The sequence below is a fragment of the Ovis aries genome, chromosome 2, assembly GCF_016772045.2.
Source record: "Ovis aries strain OAR_USU_Benz2616 breed Rambouillet chromosome 2, ARS-UI_Ramb_v3.0, whole genome shotgun sequence".
NCBI lineage: Eukaryota > Metazoa > Chordata > Mammalia > Artiodactyla > Bovidae > Ovis > Ovis aries.
The window spans coordinates 238316047-238338611 of NC_056055.1; the positions used below are offsets into that span (position 1 = coordinate 238316047).

Genomic DNA, 22565 nt, shown 5'->3' on the forward strand with positions numbered 1-22565 from the left:
CCTTCGCTTGGCCACTCCCCTTGTGCCTAGTAGAATTTTCTTTTCTTCCTTGGTTTTCCTCCTCTGTAATCCCATAATGTCCTGTGTATATCTCCTTATGGAGCTATTCCCACTTTTACTGGTAGTATCCTTGAAGGTAGCAACTGTGCCATTTTCATCTCTGAAATTCTTATTTCTAGTACAGTGGCTAGCAAAGAATAAAATATTGGATAGATGAATGGTGGAGAGAGGTGACGGCACAAAACATCCAAACGGAGTTATCCCAGAGACAGTGAAAAGACAGAAATGGAATATGGAATATGGGTGTCAAGATTAGAAAATGCAGATCTTAGAGTCAACTGCTTCAGCCAAGAATCGTACCCTCATCTCTTGCATCTCCTGCATTAGCAGGTGGATTCTTTGCCACTAGCGCCACCTGGGAAGCCCCAATAGAACCTCTAAGAATACATAAAATCTTAGAAAAATAGATGATGAAACATGGAGAAAAAGGCAAAGCTTTGCAATGTGTGAAGGGTTACTTTTATACACTAAAGTAAAACCAGTCCGTCTTGGTCATAGAACATGGTCTCTAATGAGAGTCAATGATCTATCATCTGTCATACCTGTTTTTCTAGATAATTTAAAATGAAGTAGAAGGGAAATCTAAATGAGAAATCATTTGCTATTTTAAAGTTTAGTAAAAAGGGAGCGAGGGAAACAAAAAAAGACTTTAAAAAATCAATATGGACTTCCTTGGCAGTCCAGTAGTTAGGACTCTGCATTTGCAACACGAGGGGCGTGGGTTTTAATCCTGGTGGGGGAGCTGAGATCCCTCACATGCCAGGCGGCATGGCCAAAAAAGAGAATATGTACTGACCATGTCTAAGATTTCTAGATGCCACAGGGAATGTGACAAAGGACAAGACTAAGCCCCCCACTTACAATCTTGTCACACACAGGAAAAATGATACAAGGCAGTATATGTCACATATATCTGCAAGTTTTCAGAAGAAAATGAAAGAAATCCTTCTTTGATGAGAATCAATTCTCCCTGGGGCTTGCCTGGTGGTCCAGTGGTTAAGAATCTGCCTTGCAATGCAGAGGACACCGGTTTGACCCCTGGTCTGGGTTCCACATGCTGTGGAGCAACTAAGATCATGTGCTACAACTACTAAGCCCGTGCTCTAGAGACCGAGAGCCGAGACCACGGAGCCCACAGGCTGCACCTACTGAAGCCCGAGCGCCTAGGGCCTGCGCTCGGCAACAAGAGAAGCCCCCTCAAAAAGCCCACGCGCCGCAAGTCAAGACTGGCCCCTGCTCATCAAAACTAAAGAAAGCCCCTGTGCAGCAAAGGAGACCCAGCACAGCCAATAAAGAAATAATAATAACAAATCTAATAATCAACTCTCCCTAATTTACCTTTTTTTTAAAATGTGGATTTTCATCAATTGAGCTTTCCTAAAGAGATTCACTGTGTTTAGAATGTAACTACATAAAAATCAGAACAGAGACTGCCGCCTAAAGGGAGGCAGGGATTAGCTGGGAAGGGAACTTGCTGAGATTATGATAATGCTTTCTATTAGTGATTCTCAGATTCCCAGACCAGCATCAATTTGTCACTGGGGACTTGTCACTGAGAAATGCAAATTCTCAGGCCCTACTCAGACATATTGAATCAGAAACTTTCAGGATAGGGCCCTGCAATTAGTTTTTAGAAGCCCTCCCAGAATGGAAAATCACCATTAGAATACCACAGCAACAGTGGCTGCAGGCAACATCCCTGATGAAGACTAAAAGCAGTCAGCAAAACTTTACAGAGAAACACGATGCTTGCAGGGCCTCCCCCAGGGCTCAGCTGGTAAAGAATCCACCTGCCAATGCAGGAGATGCAAGTGGCGCAGGTCGGAAGGACCCCCTGAAGAAGGAAAGGGCAGCCCGCTCCAGTACTCTTGCCTGGAGAATTCCATGGACAGAGGAGCCTGGAGAGCTGCAGTTCATGGGGTTGCAAAGAGTTGGACATGACTGAGCGCACACACACACACATGATATTTGCATAGCTTCAAAGGATCTCCCCCAAAATATTTATTAATTCCTGTGGCAGTTTTAACATACACCCATAAATTTTTTCAGATTCTCCCCTTCAGGAGATGGGGCTTGATTCCCGCCACCTTGAACCTAGGCTGGACTTAGGGACTCACTTTTGAGGAAAAGGAGATAGTTAGAAAAGACACAAAAAAATTAGTAACTTTACAGTGGAGAAACCTAGCAGACTTTACCTTAGTGAAACTGAAGGTCACTCAGTCATGTCTGACTCTTTGCGACCCCATGGACTATACAGTCCATAGAATTCTCCAGGCCAGCATACTGGAGTGGGCAGCCATTCCCTTCCCCAGGGGATCTTCCCAACCTGGGGACTGAACCCATGTCTCCCACATTGCAGGCGTATTCTTTAGCAGCTGAGCTACCAGGGAAGCCCAAGAATACTGGAGTGGGTATCCTATCTCTTCTCCAGGAGATCTTTCTGACCCAGGAGTTGAACCGGGATCTCCTGCATTGCAGGTGGATTCTTTACCAGCTGAGCTACCAGGGAAGCCAAGAATTTACCTTAACCAGGAATAATAACTACTGATACCATATATCTCCTGACATGATGTGATGAGGACGCATTACCTCTGTGGTATTCTCCCCAAAAATGCACAACCTATCTAACCATGAAAAAAAAAAAAAAAACTGGCAAACTTAAAATAAAGGGCATTCAACAAAATACCCAGCTAGTATCTGCATCTGGGATGGGCGAAGAAGTTAAAAAAATACCCTTTACAGTTTAGGATGATTCATTTGTACTGTACACTCCTGAAAGAAAAGATATTATAAAAATTTACAAAGATAAATGGATAATTAAACATTAAATCCAAGAACGATTCACAGGAAGTATCTTTTAACAAATAATTGTAATCAATGACTAGAACACAGAATAAGCATTTTACAATCTCCTAGATAATATCTTAAGCTTATTTACTATGCAGATGTAGGCTTACTATAAAGCTAAAGAAGCTTAAGCTTCAAGGTCCTCGTTTGTGTTGGTCCCTGCCAAGGCCAAGTGGTAGAAAGAAGACTGAATTATCTTTCTATGGTCCCTATAAAAATGATATTACAAAGTCATAATATGAAAATCTTTAGCAGCATGAATATAGGGGAAATTATAGCAGTGTATCAGGTAGTTAAAAAATATTATGCTGTTTTTCTGAATCTTGTGATATTTGGGTTTTTCAGCTTTTAAAATGTATAGTTTAGGGACTTCCCCTGGTGGTCCAGTGATTAGGATTCAGCACTCTCACTGCTGGGCTTGGTTCAATCTCTGGTTGGGGAACTAACATCTTACAAGCCACTTGGCACAACCAACAGAAAAATAAAGAAAATATATAATTTGTTGTGGTTTATTTTCTCATTCTGAATAAACATTTGTTTTTATCTCTAATTTTGTGTTCTTTTTCTTTTAAAAGCCCCTGTTATTAAGCATTTTGAATATGGATGGAATAATTTAGCCTGCCTCATACGTTTAGTACCAAATATTCATTTAAGTATCTCTCCTATCATAGATCTTCAGTATTATTCATAACCAGGTAAAGTAAACCAAAGTATGGATCAAATTTCTATAGAACTTATTTAGAACTTTTATTTCTAAACCCATCTTCAGCCAGGGAGAGACTACAAGTAACAAGGGTGATGAAACAGAAAAGAACATTTCATGGATAGGTAGTATAATCTATTTTTAAAAAACACAAGAGATTCATTTGCAGTGACTATCGATTTGAGCAAAACAGGGTACAGCTGAACAGTAAGAAGATAATAAAAAGAAATTCAGTAAGCTGTTGGTAACTAACAGTGAAGATGGCTATGGCTGTCAGCCACAGCAAAAAAACAGAAAACCATGCAGTCAAAGAGGAAAACATGATTCAAACCAATCAAGGACAGTTCTACAAAATGTTAACTTAGAATTACCATAAGGCCTGGAATTCCATTCCTATGTACATCCTCAGGAAAAATGAAAACATATGTTCACACAAAAACCTGCACATGGTCACAGCAGCATTATTCATAACAGTCAAAAAGTGAAAACACCCCAAATGTCCATCAGCTGATAACATGAATAAATAAAATGTAGCATGACCATACAATGGAATATTACTCAGCAATTAAAAGGTATGAGCTACTGATACACTACTGCACAGACAGACCCTAAAAACACTCTGCTAACTGAAAGATGCTAACCACGAAAGGCCAGATGTTGTATGATTCCATTTATAAGAAAAGTTCAGAACAGACCAATTTACAGAGTCACCAAGTAATGGTGCCTAGCACTAGGATTATTACAGGTTGGGGAATGGGTGCTGACTGCCAGTGGGTATGCAGTTCTTTCTTGGGGGAGAAAAATGACCTAAAGTTAGATTGAGATGACAGCTGCACACACTAGAAAACACTGAATTGTATATTTAAACGAGTATATTGTTAATTGTATCTCAGTAAAGCTATCAAAAATGACAAGGTCAGAATATGTATAAATCAGAGAAGATGGATTTTACAGAAATGTCACTGAAAATAATAATTATTTTTTATTCATTAAGTGTCCACTGTGTCCTGGCACCAGGCGTGTGTGTGTGTGCACGCTCAGTTGTGTCCAACTCTTTGCCGCCCCGTAGACTATAGCCCACCAGGCTCCTCTGTCCACAGAATTTTCCAGGCAAGAATGCTAGAGTGGGTTACCATTTCCTACTCCAGGGGGTCTTCTCGACTCAAGGATTGAACCCGTGTCTCTTGTGTCTCCTGTATCGGCAGGTGGATTCTTTACCACTAGGAGAAGGCAATGGCACCCCACTCCAGTACTCTTGCCTGGAAAATCCCATGGACGGAGGAGCCTGGTAGGCAGCAGTCCATGGGGTCACTAAGAGTCAGACACGACTAAGCGACTTCACTTTCACTTTTCACTTTCATGCATTGGAGAAGGCAATGGCAACCCACTCCAGTGTTCTTACCTGGAGAATCCCAGGGACGAGGGAGCCTGGTGGGCTGTGGTCTATGGGGTCTCACAGAGTTGGACACAACTGAAGCGACTTAGCAGCAGCAGTGCCACCCTATTACGTATTATTTCATCTTTTCAACAGTTCTAAAAGGTAGGTCATGTTAAACTTTATATAAATTTAACAAAGAGAGACTGAAAAATAGGGAGCTAAGTTACTTACACACAGCGAAACAGTATCAGAGCCAGGATTATAAAGCAAGTCTGTGACTCCAAAGGTCTTTGACTCTGTTGTACTTTCTCTATATTTAAAACAAGCCAGAAACCTTGTATCAATAGCCTAGTTATATGTCCCCCTCTGGAAATAATAGTCTGTGATACAAGAGACACTTCCTTTAACATTTAAACTGAGACTGCTCAGAGCACCAGGGGTTCCATCTTGATCACAACAAGTTACATTTATCGCCACTGTCCTCAGCCCAACTCTGGACCTGATTAAGGACTAGGATCTCTTCAAGCAAACCCTGAGATAAAATTACAACAAACTCAAATAATAGCTCCTTAGGCATCCAACGATGTTAAGAATCAAAATATGGGGAGGGAATATTTACTGAGAGCTATTTTGTGTCAAATTTCTGAGTTACAATCAGAGATTATATTATCTGAGATAAATGGTTAAAAAGAAGCTCCCCTACTGGGAAGATTTTACTGCTGTCTAATTTATGGAATGATACCGTTGATTCCAGGTTTGTTTAATAAAACTTTGTATCTTTTAAGATAAAAAAAAAAAAAAAAGAAGCTCCCCCTCCCACCTCTATTCCCAAACTCCTCTACCAATTTTTTTTTTTCCTGCGAATGCTGATTAATAAGCTATGAGTAACAGTGGTCTCCCTTAAGGGTTGTATATACCCAGTGTTGATCACAAGCAAGAAGTGGCTCCTCTCTCAAATATAACCAAAGGCTGGCAAAACAGAGAACCCCTTTTCACCTCTTGGCCTTCTCTGGGTAGAGCACTCTGTATACGCTGTAGGCACTCCCAGGTAGAAATATTAGTGAAGACAGCTTCTGCCATGGGAAGGCAGACATGTGCGTTGCAGTTAAAACGGGAGGCATCCCAAAAGAAAACCACCAATTAAAGAGGAGTTTTATCTTGTGAAACAGATTATACAGAAACATTCCAATAACTCAGTGCTCATTTCTCTTTCGTATCTCCTAGCCTTTAGCATAAGCAGAGACATTACTTTGCCGACTAAGGTCCGTCTAGTCAAGGCTATGGTTTTTCCTGTGGTCATGTATGGATGTGAGAATTGGACTGTGAAGAAGGCTGAGCACCGAAGAATTGATGCTTTTGAACTGTGGTGTTGGAGAAGACTCTTGAGAGTCCCTTGGACTGCAAGGAGATCCAACCAGTCCATTCTGAAGGAGATCAACCCTGGGATTTCTTTGGAAGGAATGATGCTAAAGCTGAAGCTCCAGTACTTTGGCCACCTCATGAGAAGAGTTGACTCATTGGAAAAGACTCTGATGCTGGGAGGGATTGGGGGCAGGAGGAGAAGGGGACGACCCAGGATGAGATGGCTGGATGGCATCACGGACTCAATGGACGTGAGTCTGAGTGAACTCCAGAAGATGGTGATGGACAGGGAGGCCTGGTGTGCTGCGATTCATGGGGTCGCAGAGTCGGACACAACTGAGCAACTGAACTGAACTGAACTGAACTGTTCCAGCCTGGTCTCATCTGTGTACTACAGGAGTATTAAGAGAAGACTCACCTCTGGGGCCAAAAATTAAAAAGAAAGCAACATTTCCTGAGGCCAGCAAAGGATTCCCCAGGGAAAGGTGAATCTTTAGGAACAAAAGTTCTTGCTAGGAGCTCCAATTATCCCACCCCGTGTGCAGAATCTCCTTCAAAAGCCAACTCTGGAGGAGCCTGGCTCTTATTTACTAAGAGAGAAAGTATTTTTTTTCTATCAAAATAGCCCAACTGTAAACTCAGGTCTATCTGATTCCAAAATCCATATTGTTACTGGCTGCTACATCACATTGCCTCCAAAATAATATTTACAGAAAACTGTTCAGCAAAAATATGGGAGAGAATGATTTAGGAGGAGGAAAAAGGGAGACAGAGAGGAAAGGGAAGGAGGAGAAAAAGGGAAAGAGAGAGAGATTTCTCCAAAGCAATGAAAACAACTCATTGCAGACTGAACGTCAAAAATGGAAATAGTTAATAGTAATGTATGCACTTAGTTAGCATATATGAAGAGCAGTACCTACTACACAGCTAACATTTAACATGTGTTAACTCCTTTCCTTAAGAACAAAGACAAGAGCCTAGTAGAAAAATGCTGTTTTAAGTTTTGGCTTTTAAAAAAGTTAAAGTGTAATGACATTAGAACAGATACCCAACAACAACGACAAAAACTCTATATTTCCTTATTGAAAAAATACTCCGCAAGTGAAAAAAAACAGAATGGGGCTGACTATAAAGTCATTCATCAGTCCTCTGTTTCAAACAAAAAGAGGAACACAATCTCACTTCTCCAATATGCTTCAACACAGAAACACAAAATTCATGAATTCGTTAACTGCAAAATCATTTACTTTTTTATTAGTCTATGGCAATAAGGTATAACATCTTTTGTACCTTCTAAAAGTCAGAAGATTCAAGGCACTTCAAATTTCAGGTGGCTTGTGTACAGTTCCCCTGCAAAAACACCCTCCCAACGAACATCAGCCAAACCTCTTCCTGTTTTTCAACCTTGTCTGTTTACTTTCACATCTGCTGTGAAAGATAAAAGCAACAATGGGGACATCAAGCACATGATCGTGTCCTACCAACCCGGAAATGAAGCTCTGAAGCCAGAGTGGCTGTGAAATGGGTCTTTAAGAATACTCACATGCAGGTTTAAAAATCCTACAGTGTAGGTCTGAATCAAATCCAAAGGCAGACAAAACCATATATGTTTCTAAAGAGCTATACTGTATTTGAATGAAAGTGGAAGTGTTAATTGCTCAGTCATGTCCGACTCTTTCCAACCCCATGAACTGTAGCCCACCAGCCTCCTCTGTCCAGGGGATTCTCCAGGCAAGAATATTGAAGTGGGTTACCATTTCCTCCTCCAGGGGATCTTCCTGACCCAGGGACCAAACCCAGGTCTCCAGCATTGCAGGCAGATTCTTTACCAACTGAGCACCACAGATGCCCAATTGAAGTATGGAAAACGTATGGGGCAAGATATAAAAATTCTTCTTCTTAACCAAAGATCATTTTCCCCATGTTCACAAGTCAGGTTTTATCAAAGGTAAAAGGGAACTAACATTCACTGATTATCTGTAGATGACGGGCACACTTCGAGGTTTGTTTCTGTCAATATTATGTATTCTGTGTAATGTATTATCCTTATTTTACAGAAGAGTCAACTGAGGCGTAGTAAAGTACTTTCACAAGATCACATCATTAAGAAATCATCTCAGACAGAAAGCCTGCATCTCTCCTAACAAGTTTGTGGTTGTACTAAGTAAAGGTGCAGCAGTAAGGAATCTGGGGGTCTTCCTTTGGAGGTCCAGTGGTCTTAACCACTGCATGGGGCATAGGTTTGATCCCTGCTCAGGGAGCTAAGAATTCGACTGTGAGGCCAATTTTCACTTGCTAATTATAAAACTTTGGACAAGTTACTTAACTTTTAACCTGCTACTTAAAATATAAAATGGGATGACTCACACCTACTTCACAGGGCTGTGGTGAGGCTTAAATGTAAAAATAATGGCTAACATTTATCTGGTGCCAGACACTGTCCCACATACCTCGCATATATTAACTCATTTAATCAGCATAACAACCTTAAAAAGTATTTTTTATCATCCACATGTTATACAATGAGTAAACGGAGGTACAGAAGTAACTTGCCCAAGGTCACCACCAGTTTAAAAGTGACACACCAAGAATTTAAAACCAGGCATTCAAGCCCTCAGGCTCAAACCTTCAATACCTATGTCATCCCTATAAAGAACACAGTCCAGAGTACGGCTCATAATAAGTCATCATTAAATACTAGCATTATTACTTTACCAAGCACATACAATGCCCCAGGAAATTGTGGCTGAAGGTGTTAAAACAAAGAGCCAGAACTTTAACCCAGGTTATACTCCATGCTCTTCCCATAACCATGTGTCTTTTGGACCTAAATGCCTCTATTCCTAAGCTTTATGTATATATTCAGTCATTTTTTAAATTAATTAATTAATTTGACTGTGCCAGGTCTTAGCTGCAGCATGCAGGATTTTTGCTTGAGGCATGAGAACTCTTAGTTGTGGCATATGGGATCTAGTTCCCAGACCAGGGATCGAACCCGGGCCTCCTGGACTGGGAGCACAGTCTTAGCTGCTGGACTACCAGTGAAGACCTGCCCAGGCATTTCTAGAGGCCTGGCATGCTGCAATTCATGGGGTCACAAAGAGTCGGACACGACTGAGCGACTGAACTAAACTGAAACTTCCTTAGGAGAGAAGTCATGTCTTCTACATTTTTGTGACCACATATACCCACAAGGTCCTGCTCATTGTAGATAATCAATTGTGTGTGTGTGCCCAATCGCTCAGTCATGTCCGACTCTTTGTGACCCCATGGACTATAGCCTGCCAGGCTCCTCTGTCTATGGGATTTTCCACCAAGAATACTGGAGTGGGTTGCCACTTCCTTCTCCAGGGGATCTTCCAGACCCAGGGATTGAACCCACATCTCCTGCATCTCCTGCACTGGCAGACAGATTCTTTACCACTGAGACACCTGGGAAGCCCAGATAACCAATTAATACATATTAATTAAATGATCATGCCACTCCTCTGCTCAAAACCCTCACAAAAATTCTCATCTCAGAAAAAAGTGCAAAGTCTGTAGCATACCTAACAGGGCACCACACCAACTGTTCCTCCCGCTTGCAGCCTCTCTGAACTCAGCTCCTACCACTTGCCCCTAGATGATCTTGATCGTGCCATGCTGGCTTACTTAATGCTTCTCAAACACACCAAACATCCTTCACCTTTGCACCTGTTGTTCTGGAATGCTCTTCTCCTGATACCATTCAGGACTCTGCTCAAAAGTCACCTTACCAGAAAGGTTGTTTCTGACCACTCTACCTCAAATATCCACCCCACTCCCCTCCGTCTTCGCTCCCTTGTCCTGCTTTCTCTGATCCTCACTAAAACCTTACATTTTATCCCTGATTTGTATACTTTGTTATTTGTCCTCTCCCACTAAATGTAAACTCCAAAGAACAGATATTTCTAATCTACTTTCTTCACTGTTACGTCCCAGTGTGCTTAGGATAGGACCTGGTAAATAGCAGATGATTCATAAATGTTTATTAAATTAATAAATGGTAGATGTATTGGGGCTTCCCCAAGGCTCAGCAGGTAAGGAATTCACCTGCAATGCAGGAAACATAGGAGATACAGGTTCGATTCCTGGGTCAGGAAGATCCCCTGGAGGAGGAGGCGGCAACCCACTCTAGTATTCTTGCCTGGGAAATCCCATGGATAGAGGAGCCTGGCGGGTTACATTCCTCGGGGTTGCAAAGAGTTGGACATGACTGAGCGCGCACAGATGTATTAGTTGTCTCTTGTCATATAACAAATTACCTCTGAAACTTGCTGATTTAAAACAACAAACATTTATTATCTCCGTTTCTATGGGTCAAGAACTCAAGCGCATGGCTTAGCTCGACACCTTTGATTCAGAGTCTCTGGTGAAGTTGCAGTCAAGCTGTCAACCAGGTTTCCGCTCCTCTCAAAGCTCACCTCTGCCGGAAGAAACTGCTTCCAAGCTCACTGTCATGGTAGTTACTAACAGACTTGGTTTCTCACCATGTGGGCCTCTCCATAGGCTGCCTGAATGTTCTTAGGATATAGCAGCTGGTGATCCGAGTGACAGGCAGAGAGCCAGAGATGAGAGATGAGAGAGCCCGAGGGAGAAACCACAGCCTTTTGTAACCTAATCTTGGAAGTGACATCCCACCACTGTGCTATATTCTATTCATCAGAAGTAAGTCACCAGGTCCAGGGCACACTCAAAGGGAAGGGATTACGAAAGGCACGAATACCAGGAGACAGGAATCACTGGGCCATCTTAAAGGCTGCTTACCATAGTACACATAAGAAAAATCCAAAAACACCCTGCCCTTTGGAAGACCAGCTTTTATCCTCATCAGTGGAAAACTGTGCAGTAGAATCTCAAAGCAGACCAGATGTGAACCTCAGGAGGGCTGGGAGTTTGTTCACTGCTGTATCCCCAGGAAACAGAGGCACACTAAATCTTTGTTGCATGAATGAAAACAAAACAAAAAAACACCTTGACCTTTGGAAACCCAGTATATCCTTTAAGATATGTATTTAAATATGATGCTATGATCATTATGCAATCATCGCCTCAATGCTAGTCTTTTCAATCTTACGAAAGACCAAAGGGAGTACATTAACTATTAAACATTTCTAGTTAACCAGTGTACCTTAACAGTCATGTTAGAGATAATACAACTACCAAAGAGAAGTCAACAAAAATAGCATCTGGAGAAAAAGAATACTATTGGATGACTCTTTCTGAGCAGATGACATACATCTTTTAAAAAATGGACTGGATATTGATTTTTATTATGTAAATACTGTTCATTTTCTTAGGTACAATAATGGTACTGTGATTATGTAGAATAAAGTCTTTATTCTTAGAAGACGCATAATGAAGTCTTTTAGGGGTAAATTTTCATATCTGCAACTTACTTTCCAAGAAAACACACATACAGAAAGGCAATCAGAAGCAGTCAGATTCGTAACCCGGTCTTAAATCTTAGTTATCCTAGAATTCACATTCTCACTATACTTCTACATGTCTAGGATGTCCCCAGTGTTACGTATCTAACTACTGTTGTAAGCAGTATCTGTGTCTGGGGGGATGGAGAGGGCAATGAAAGACAGGCTATTGACCCTCTGCTCTCCAGAAGCTGACAGTCTTACTGGGAAGCATCAGTTTCATGTGCAATACAAAGCAACACGTGACAAATTCGGTTTGTAACAAACAAACGCTGCAAGAGCTCAGAAAAGGATATCAATAAACTTTCAGAGAACGAAATATCTTTGAAACCTCTTTCTTCTAACAGTTCTCTTATTCTTGGCATCTTTTTCTTTAACTGCTTCTCCTTTACTTATCTACTTGGCAACAACTGAGTGATTATTTCCTACTAACAAAACTATCTTGAGATGATCTAAACATAAAGCACATATTTTGCCTGTTTGGAATGCAAGATATGATTTTTAAAAATAAAATACTATTCACATTTTCACTGGGAAAAAAGCACTAAATATACTGTGTGAATTTTCTTGCCTTCAAAAGCAATTGTGTTATTTCAAGTGTTGAGGATGCCAGAAAGCTTGAAGATTTAAAAATAACCTCACAAAGAGCTCGTTTCCAACACCAGATGGAAAGAAATTACTCTAAAGACTCACGTGTGGGAGGACATATATACAATACAACATCATATGACACCATGCAAAAGGTTTATGTAATTATGTAATACCATCAAGATTCGCAGGACTCTGCAGGTAGTAAGTTAGCAACGGTGTCGATTCTCTGAATCATTAAAAATCATAAAAGGGCAAGAAATTGCCAAGTGGGTGGTAGCAAAAAAAAAAACAAAGAGCCTTCACTTTAAGCTGCCTTCCATGTGTCTCCACTACATGATGAAATGGTTGGCAGGTAAAATTTGAGAGCTTAAATCCTTGGAGCTCTTGACAGTTCTGCCTGTGTCCATATGGTCAAAACAAGCAGGGGAAATGAATTTCAAAAATCTGTACCAAGTGTATTATCAAGGTGAAACACTTTTAACTTGAATATATGTGGAATTTCAAACTGGTTAACTGAAATACATGCCTGACATATAAATTAAAATAGCATTTCTTTATAAGACGATGTACTGTTAAGATCCCATTGTGTTAAAATGATTATAGTAGTGTTATTAATTTACATAAGTATTAATAGCTGAAACACAATCACAACTGAACTTTGGCATAGTACTCCCTAGTCACAAATTAGCAAAAGTATACATTTTGTTACACTTATGGGTAACAGGCTTAAATGCAACCAATTCAAAAAACTGCTATGCTCTATTGTTGTTAAATCACAGAATTTCTCACTCAAAACTTTTATAACTTTATATGGTAATGCTATCAAAATATAATAGTCTGAGTGACTATTAAGGCAGAAAGTAACTAAACCTTAGCCTATACTGTGTCCAATGTCACAATTCAGACATATAAAGGGCCTACCAAAAAGTTTATTTGGATTTTTATAGGGGATGGAAGACACAAGGAGCAGACAGATTGCATTTATAAATCACAATAAACTACAGGAATATATACTATACCCAATTTTTTATCTTATTATTTCCACCTAGTTCCAAAAGAAATTGAGGTGTTCCTGTCCCTATTAATAGATAATATTTCTAGATAATACAGTTAACCCTTGAATAACAGGGGTTTGAACTGTGTGAGTTCACTTAGACTTAGATTTTTTTCATGCGTAAACTCTACAGTACTACAGCATCCAAGGTTAGTTGAATCCTCAGAGGCAGAATCACATACATGGAAGAACCACACATAGAGAGGTCCAACTATAAGTTACACATGGATTTCCAACTGTGCAGAACGTTAGCACCCCTAACCCCTGCATTAAGGACCAACTACAATGCAGAATTAGGGACATACATTGAATGTACATAGAACAGAATTAGATAATATTAATAGAGCATCTGTTGTTTCTTCCAATTTTATCATTATATTTAATCATAGTTTCTATTTTATCAGATAACCTTGCCTCTTCCTCCCCACTCTTCGAAGATTACACTAACCCTATCCAAGCTCTACTCTACATAGTTCAGAAACAATGTTAATTTCTATAAGCAGACATTGCCCTGAGAGTTGAAAAAGAAGACAGCCCAGATTAATTGGGAGGAAATGACCCAAAGAGCCCTCAACCATGGAAGGAAGAGAACGGCAATTCAATACACAAATCACCATTTAATCCACATGGATTTAGGTTGGAGATAATCAACAGATACCTGCAGAATCAGGACTGGTCTTAATAAATATAATAATAAAACAACAAAGAATGAAATAAACAATAAAATAAACATGATACCAGAATGGCTCTGGAATTTCTCTTTGGAAAGGACTTTTTTAGGGGGGCATATTTACTTAGGGTGACTTGGGGGAAACTGATGAAAATTAGGAGGTAGGGTATATTAAAGTCTCTCCAAGTCATTCCTTGAATTGTTCTGGCCACAAACATGGAATGTTGCTTTTCTTTAAAGTTCAAAAAGTAATCAATTTCTTTTCAAATACTTCAAGGTGGGTACAATCCCACTTAAATAAAAATAATTAGCAAAAATAAGTGTAAACAGACTTTTATCATAATCAGATTTTCCCACTATAACTTCCCTAAAACCAACATTTGAAGTAGTGTCAGTGAGGAAGTTAATTCCAAGACCAGCACTCAAAACATCAAAGTTCTCTTTTCCAACACCTCCAATTTCTGAATAGTGTTAACTACTATACCTCTTTTATCCTTCTCCCTGTGTATTCATTAAATAACAGCACAGTAAATCAAAAAACAGTGTAGTAAATCAAAATACTAATCTAATCCAGTGTGTATACCTGGTAGATTGTCACAGGGCATTTTACTGTGCACATTATGAATCCACTCATAAAAAGGACACAGAGTAAGTCACCAGTGACGCACCAACAAACTTAAACAATAAGAATTAACATATCTATTTTAGAATCTGGCTCTTCTCTAACTAAAAGCTATTACAAACACAATGAACCAATTCCCTTCCAGTAATTCTAGATTCTCTACATAAATAAGACTCGTAACTTATCAATTCAGAGGGCCCTTTTAAAAGTTTTTAAAAATCTAATCTTTGAGGGCTTTATTGCAGAGAAAGAAAGCAAAGTTGTTCATAAGAAAAAAAAGTTGCTAGAATTATTCTTGTTTAGCTCACAAATAAAATTAGATGATTCTACGCTTAAGCAGTAGGTGGGGAAAAAAAAATCCTTTAGAGGTAGCAATGAATCTGTATCTGAATAGGCATGTGACCAATCACGAATTTGATGGGACTCTTGGAAAAATACACTGGCAGCATTTGCTCTGACCTTCTTAGATAATAAGGAAACAGACTGTGATCTAACGTATGCACCTCTTGATTTCAGAACCACGTTCACCCCCCTGATAGCTACCAACATTCCCAAGTTATAAAATCGGATCACCAATATTAAATTAGATTTGGACATTCAGAAAACAATATAAGCAATCCCTATCACTCGCATCACAAATCACAGACTTCGTATTTTAAATCACAATCTACTGATAAGCATTTCAAAGTACCTACAGAGAATTCAAGAATCCTGTGACTTGTAGGGAACTCTTCTGACAAGCTTAACTCTGAAGCTTTCTTTAGGAAACCAAACAGCACTGTAAGCACACTATCTCCCATAAAATGAATCTGTTTAAAATTAAGTCCATAAGCTGAGGAACGAAATGGACGGCTGGCTCTGTAATTTCCAAAAATGTCAAAGTCAAGCTGCATACAAAACAACACACTGCTGAATTCCAAATGTGAGGTGTAAACCTGGCAACAGAGAAAAACAGGAAAAATGCATAGGTCATATCTCAACAAAATGCTACAACTATTTTTTTTTAGAGTCAGGAATCATTTAAAATCATTTTTTAATTTAAATATTAGCTTCGAAATGTTTCTAAAAAGAAAAAGAAAGAAGATACAGGTACCTTTAGAATGAAAAGAAGAAGATTTATGTTATATTCTGTTAATATATAAATTATCATATCACATTATTTTATATATTATATTGATAAGCCTACTTTATAAGTCCCTTGGACTGCAAGGAGATCTAACCAGTCCATTCTAAAGGAAATCAGTCCTGAATATTCATTGGAAGGACTGGCGTTGAAACTGAAACTCCAATACTTTCTCTGCCCACCTGATGCAAAGAACTGACTCATTTGAAAAGACTCTGATGCTGGGAAAGATTGAAGGCAGGAGGAGAAGGGGACAACAGAGCATGAGGTGGTTGGATGGCACCACCGACTCAATGGACATGAGTTTCAGCAAACTCCAGGAATTGGTGATGGACAGGGAGGCCTGGCGTGCTGCAGTCCATGGGGTCACAAAGAGTCAAGACACGACTGAGTGACTAAACGGAACTACTTTACAAAGGCTTCTCAGGTGGCGTTAGTGGTAAAGAACCCACCTGCCAAAGCAAGAGACAATCCCTGGGTCAGAAAGGTCCCCTGGAGAAGAAGGAAATAGCAACCTTCTCTAGTATTCTGGAGAAACCCCATAGAAAGAGGAGCCTGGTGGGCTCCACGGGGTTGCAAAGAGGCTGACACAACTGAAGCGACTGAGCAGGCACAAAAGCCTACTTTAAATGCAGGCTTGTTTACCACATCTACTACTCCGACACAATAAATACGATGTGAGTGTTTAACAAACATTAAGGAAATGTCAGCTCTTAGACCACCAAGAAACGGAAGAGATGTAGAGAAACCCACTTAAGAGAGAAAACTTTCTTCTATTAGTTTAGTCTGTCTGTTGACAGAGTTTTCAAGTGTCCAACTGGTCAACTGGTGGAGTCCTTAGCTCTGAGCAGAATGGAACCCTAAGAGGTTTTCTTAATCTACCACCAGCCATCTTCTACCACAAGGGTTGCGCATACTGATGGGGCATTTAGGACCTAATCCTTTTGACAAACACCACTCCAAATTCAACCAGCTGGCCATACTAATGAAGCTCAAAGAAAACTCAAAACAAAACAAAAAGTTCCATCAAGTTCCTTTCACAAAGGGACATTTCCCCCACACTTCAAATTATTAATAAGGAACATTCTTTAAGAGAACTGAAAACAGAAGGAATATACTGATAAATGACAAGCACAGATGGAAGCTCATGGCCAAAGGTACAAATGAGAAAAGCATGGGTTATTACTGAGTAGTTAGTTCTTTTTGACTGGAAAATAAAGAGAACAAAGGTAGAAAGGTAGACCGGGGCCACACTATGTACTGCTGCTACTGCTAAGTCACTTCAGTCGTGTCTGACTCTGTGCGACACCATAGATGGCAGCCCACCGGGCTCCCCCATCTCTGGGATTCTCCAGGCAAGAATACTGGAGTGGGTTGCCATTTCCTTCTCCAATGCATGAAAGTGAAAAGTCAAAGTGAAGTCGCTCAGTCGTGTCCGACTATTCGCCACCCCATGGACTGCAGCCTACGAGGCTCCTCCGCCCATGGGATTTTCCAGGCAAGAGTACTGGAGTGGGGTGTTATAAAACACTGGTATCAATGATAGGAGAATTTTGGTGAGGTCTAAAGAGTCAGATCATTTATTGATATTTCTAAGCCTGAATTCAATTATACAAGGGGAAAAAGTGTAGTTTTGTTCTAGAAGAAATAGGAATCAGAAGGCTAGCATGCTGCAGGTAAGTTCACTTTTAATAGTAACAAAGATATACCATACTTCAGTTTCCCCAGGGATATAAATAATGCTTATCTTTACCTTAATTATAACCTTGCTGTAGAACGCATTCTGAATTAGCACCTTGATACCAAGGCAATGTGATGCTCAGTGTTTATATTCACTTTTTAATCTGAGAGCTTATTGTGTGCCATATATTGTTATGTACTCCATATAGATTATATTAATAACACCTCAAGAAACTATTTTATATAACCAAAATTGGTCAGCTGGCAAAGAACTTATTGTTTCCAACTTACAGAACAGGAAAACAAAGAGTATGTCAAGTTTCCCTAAAAAGTAAGAGTTAATAACAAAACTGAGATGAGAATTATATAAAGATGTATATATTTTATTTAAAGGATCAAAAATATTGTCAAGACTGAGAATACAGAAAACAGTAACGATTAACAGCACTGGGTACAGTGTGCATCCTCCAGAGAGTATAAATTCACTATAATAATATCCAAGACAGAAGACATCACCATTTCTTCCAATCTTCCCTAAAAACAGAACAGAATAGCAGCTGTGAAATCACACAGACTACTAAAAAAAAAAAAAAGCTTGGCATTTCATGAAAAAAACTAACTCCTAATCAGCAATACATGCCAAAAAACGACAAGTCTCCACAGACTAGTCATTTACGGTTGGGTACAGTTAGAGAAAAAAACAGGATGAGAGTCGCTATTCATGTGGCCAGAAATCAATCCCTCGGCAATTTGTTTCACGTGAGATCACTTTCACTCTCAAGAGAGCGCCGGTTTCTGGGAAGAACAAACCTGTTTTGGTAAACCCCCACCAGGAATAACAGCCTGGCGATACATCTCAGTGGACGAGCCTAGACCCTACCCTCTCCACAGGTAAAGGCAGCCCAGCGGGCGGAGGAAATACGTCCAAGCCGACAGATGCACAAACTGAAAAAGGAGGTCACGAAGCTGGGAGAATCGGTTTAACCCCTTGGTCTCTGGGACCTGGGAAGACTCAGTGGGAGAGCATGGAGACCCAGGGGGTGGGGGTGGGGGCGGGGGGGGGGGTGGATTTTTTTTTTTTTTTTAATGATATGGGTGTCTGTGGCGGGAAGGCCTTCAAGCCCTTGCAGGCTCCCTCCACCCCTCACAACTGAGCCTGACTTCAGACCGCCCAGCTACCTCGTCACCGAGAAACCACTCTGCGGCTGCACCCCACGCCTTCACCACCCGAAACCTGCAACTCGCTCCCCACCTGCCTTCCTCCAAGGGCTCCTGCCCACTGTACCATGACTGCCTGACCAGACGGTACCGATCGCCCCCTCGTCAAAAACGCACCCGGAGCCTAACTTTTAAACGCTCCCCTCCAGCGCCACCCAGGCCTTATTTCCCCCTCAGGCCGACTGCGTCCCGGCTCCAAGCCTTCGGTCGCCGGGTTGCAGAGAGGGCTTTGCGGAGGCCGTGCAGCCCGCGCCCCCCGGCCGGGGCCTGCAGAGGGGCTGGAGACAAAGAGGCGGCGGCGCCGCCGCGGCCTCCAGGACCGTCCCCTCGGGGACAGCTCCGCGCCCCCCACCTCCCTCCACCCCAGCTCCGCTCGCGCGCCACCACAGCCTAGCCTCACCGGTGGTTCTGGGGCCCGGGCTTCTCGCGCCCGCCGCCGCAGCCGCCAGACGAACAATGGCAGGAGAAGGCGCGGGCGTCCGAGGCTCGGCCCTCTGCGGCTCGCTGGCCCCGCGGGCTGCAGGCGGACTGACTGACTGACTGACTACTAACCCGCCGGCCGGAGGGAGGGAACGAGCGAACGAGCAAAGGGAGCGAGCGGGCGGCTCCGGCGCGCACCCTCCCGCCTTCCCTCCGCGAGGCGAGGGCTGGCCCGGCCCGCAGCCAGCCCGCCCCGCGAGCCCCTCCCCCTCTGTTCGCCACAACATTGTAGTAAATTTCTATTGGACGGCGCCGGAGGGAAGGAGGGGGCCGGGCCCGCGGCCCGCCAGCCCATTGGCTAAGGCCCAGTTCTCGCTCCTCACGTTTCCCCCCGCCCTCCCCTAGGCCGGTAAAGAGAGGGGAGCGGAAGGGAAAAGAAGGGGAAAAGGCCAGGGGCTAGCCGCGTGTGCGCAAGCGCAGGTCGAACCCGCTCTCAGGTCCTTAAGTTCCCCGGAGCCCCGCGCTACCCACGTGGGGAACAGAGTAGCTAGTGCCCGAGACGAAGGTGACGCCCTTTCCCCCCTCCTCTCCCCACCCCTCTACCCCCCAGGGTAAGGGTGTGAGATTTGGAAGTTGCTCCCAAGCTAACCACGCTCGCTGGCTGTCCCCCAAATGCACCTACTGACCTTAGTTGAGTCAGTTTTTCCGGGCCTCGGTTTCCCCATCTACTAACTTGACATCTCTAGGCGCCATCCGAACCCTGACAATCGATGAGACTTTACCTCTCCTGGTAGCTATGTAAGACCTGAAATGGATGCTGAGTGTTGCGGCCACGCCAAGATTTTAGCTGTCTTCTGCATTTACCGGTTAATTCTGCTGTGGCACCCTCAAAATCGTGAGAACTTAGCTTCGGAAATCTGGTCTCCAGCTGAGCTTAGAATAGCTCTCACAATTGCCTGATGTGCCCGTTATTTCCTTTCATTAGCTTCAGAGGCCACTTGAACCTTCCACACTCCCTGCCAGACTGGTGCCTAAACCAGTGAGCAGAAAGAAGGCTCAGTTTTAAGCATAGTCCCTATAAGGTAAGATAGTTCTGGTATTCCCATTTTAGAGAAGAAACCCAAGCAGAGAGGCTTAGACCTGCCAGGATAAGAAGCCAGGCAATCTGACATGGGAGCCTGTATATGCCAGCTAGGCTGTCTCCTTGTATCTAATCCTAGACCCCTCACAACTCAGCTTGGCCTCTAGAAACAGACTGCTGCTGCTGCTGCTGCTGCTGCTAAGTCGCTTCAGTCGTGTCCGACTCTGTGCGACCCCATAGACGGCACCCCACCAGGCTCCCCCGTCCCTGGGATTCTCCAGGCAAGAACACTAGAGTGGGTTGCCATTTCCTTCTCCAATGCAAGAAAGTGAAAAGTGAAAGTGAAGTCACTCAGTCGCAGTCCCATGGACTGAAGCCTTCCAGGCTCCTCTGTCCATGGGATTTTCCAGGCAAGAGTACTGGCGTAGGGTGCCATCGCCTTCTCCAGAAATAGACTACTTGAGTTCAATTCTGAGTCTCCCTGATTGTTTGGTCTACTCTGTGCTTGTTTCCAACACATAAAAGGGGATAGTAACAAACTCCTACCTACCTCATAAGAGTTACTGTAAAAATTAAATGAGTTACAATATGTAAATGACTTAGCTCATAGTAAGATCTACCTAAGTGTTAATTATTCCTGCTATTTGGAGACTAAAATATGGACTGAGAGGTGTGGGGCTCGCTGACATAACAATAATATATTTGGTAAGCACTAAATTGTCAGCACTGAGCAGAGCACTTTACATGGTTATCTGTTTGAAACATCCTAAGAGACCCTTTAGGATCACCTGACTATCCTATCTAAAACAGCCTCCACAAACACACCCTTATTGGAAAAGGAAATGGCAATCCACTCCAGTATTCTTGCCTGAAGAATCCCAGGGACAGAGGAGCCTGGTGGGCTGCCATCTGTGGGGTTGCACAGAGTCGGACACAACTGATGTGACTTAGTAGCAGCAGCAACACACCCTTGCCATGCTTTAATTTTGCTTCATGGCACTTCTACCTGACTTTCTACTATATACTTATCTATTTGTCCCTCTCAATAAATTGCTGCAGTTTAGACTCACTAGATCACAAGCTCTGGGAGGGCAGGGACTCTGTCTTTTGGTTCATCTCCCAGAACAGTGCATACTCAATAAATATTTGCTGAATGAGTGAATGAGTTATCCCCATGTTATATAAAAGGAAGCTGAGGCTTAGGTGGCTTGACCAAGGTCATTCTGTGTACTAGGGTGAAGCACCTGTGCTTGAATATTCTGGTCTCCTGCCTCAGGTCCTCAGGTTCAGGGAGCTCTAGCTCTACCACCTGTGTGCCTCAGAGGTTCCCTTAACCTATCAGACCTAGAAATCTGGTGCCATGAAGGATAAATCCTGAAGATCAATCACAAGACAGCTCACCACTACCATCACCGTGTTATCCAGCAAATACAGATTCATGAAAACCAATATTCTCTATGCTGTGAACTGCTAGGCAAAGATAATAGCTTCTATTTAAAGAGGCTTGGTTGGAGTGGGTAATATTTAATAATCATCCCCCTGAAAAAAAAAGTGGGGGTCTCAGACTAGAAGAAAACAGCTGAACATAAGGCAGATAAAAACCACTCAAATTTAGACTGCCGTGTGACACCACATCAAAAACTGTTGGCGCAGGCTTTAGAATCTTAAAATATTTAAAATCCAGTCCCGGCTTTTAATTCTTAGACTGGAGATGAAAGGGCTTTGTAAACTGTAAAGTACTATCCACACATGAGAGATTTTTTAGTTAGGTATACACCATACCTTGTTAGGCTAAGTGCCAGATCCTTGGGCATAACTGGGCCTAACACATAGTAGAAAGTGAGAGGAAAAAGAAAAGGCAGAGAAACTACCCTAACTCCTGTGCCTATCTGCCCTCTCAGAAGAGGCCTCTGCAAACCAGACATCTGGTCCCAGCTCACCCCACAGAGGCTGCCTTTGAGTACAGGGTTAAAGGTCCCAAGCACCATCTCCGAAGCTAATTTCCTAGGAAGAAACTCAGCTCCCTCTCTCCCTCCCTGTCCTATGCTCACAACTGGGTGGCGGCTGTGCCACGCTCCAAGCCCCAAGACAGGGTCTCTAGGGGCCATCTCTATGCCGCCTGCCAGCTGAGCCCATTGCTGCCTCCCCCACCACCCCTCCTGTTTCTTCCTAGGGAATACAGGCCCTGCAAGCTGCCTCTCAGCCCCAGAGCGGTCAAGGGCACTAAGGAGAAAAAAGAAAAAAAGAAAAAAGATGGCATGAAAGGGTCCTAATCCTTCCCCATTACAAACTGAGCTCCAGCAAAAAAG

The 22565-nt window shown here is 42.4% G+C and overlaps 1 protein-coding gene across 49 annotated transcripts in view; it reads right to left on the reverse strand.

The window, feature by feature from the left end:
* The window catches only part of EPB41 (erythrocyte membrane protein band 4.1), a 184682-nt gene that overhangs the window by 144077 nt on the left and 18040 nt on the right, over positions 1–22565 (reverse strand). For 5 of the 49 annotated variants that reach the window (XM_015093642.4, XM_060411377.1, XM_015093637.4 and 2 more), the window contains exon 1: positions 19156–19392. The exons of the other annotated variants lie outside the window; for them this stretch is intronic. The gene's annotated coding sequence lies outside the window, so the exon portion shown is untranslated. Of the gene's footprint in view, positions 1–19155; positions 19393–22565 lie in introns of those variants that run through there. 49 annotated transcript variants of the gene reach the window in all.